Source organism: Tauraco erythrolophus, chromosome 23 (assembly GCF_009769465.1).
Source record: "Tauraco erythrolophus isolate bTauEry1 chromosome 23, bTauEry1.pri, whole genome shotgun sequence".
Classification (NCBI taxonomy): Eukaryota; Metazoa; Chordata; class Aves; order Musophagiformes; family Musophagidae; genus Tauraco; species Tauraco erythrolophus.
The window spans coordinates 4,590,255-4,591,246 of record NC_141487.1 but is presented as its reverse complement, the minus strand read 5'-3'; positions in this window follow the sequence as shown (position 1 = coordinate 4,591,246).

Below are 992 nucleotides of genomic sequence, written 5' to 3'. Positions count from 1 at the left end.
GGACAGGCCACGGCTCTTTAAAGGGAAAAAGAACTGTAAGTCTCATCCATTCTCAGAGATACAACAGCATCAACAACAGTAAACAAAGTGTTTTGGGTTTTTTTCCATAAATTAAATTAAGTTTGTTGGTAACAAACACTATTTATGCAACATATTCTCATGTACTTAGAAGCAAGACCATTAGACTATCAACATTTCTTAGGATGTGGAGTAGGTGACAAAACGTTTCATTCCAATAATTTACACCTTTGGTGTACATCAGCATCAAAACATAAATATCTTCTGGGACTATTCACATGCTTGTCTAGATGCAATAGCTTTACTGAAACTAAATTAATGGATACTATTACTTTTCCAGCAAATCGGAACTCTTGAACCGAAAAAAAAAATAAAAATCTTGACTACCTGTGATGCTGAGTTATTTTAAAAGAAATTTTTTAAAAGTCATTATAAATATGAATTATGTATGGTTTCTGCTTATATGGTTTAACACAGAAGACAAAAAAAATATAAAAAACCCCTTATATACCTATACTTACAATCTTACAAGATATGACGGGTTTTAGTTAGTCTACTGGAAAAACAGAACTAGGTGAAAGAGGGCTCATTTAAAACTATTAAACATCATAATTCTTGGCATCTTTCTTATCACACATCAAGGTTTATTTCCAGCTTAATATCCCACCGTACTGTTACAGAAGTATCACATTGATAGTTTAAATAAAAAACATGACTGGCCAGCTTTACCATCAGCACTATTACCGTAGTCGGAAACATCGCTGAAAAAGTTATTTACTTGAAAACTGAATCATAACCACCTTCTAGCTACAACACTTGTGCCAACTCCCAGAATATAAATATTTGGCATATTTATTAGGATGACAGTTTTTCCAATTAAATCATTAACACCAGGTTCAATCGCTTCTGCATTGTGTACACCATGGTGTGGTTTGGCTGCTACAGTCCTTGCTGCATTTCAGCAGGAAATCCAA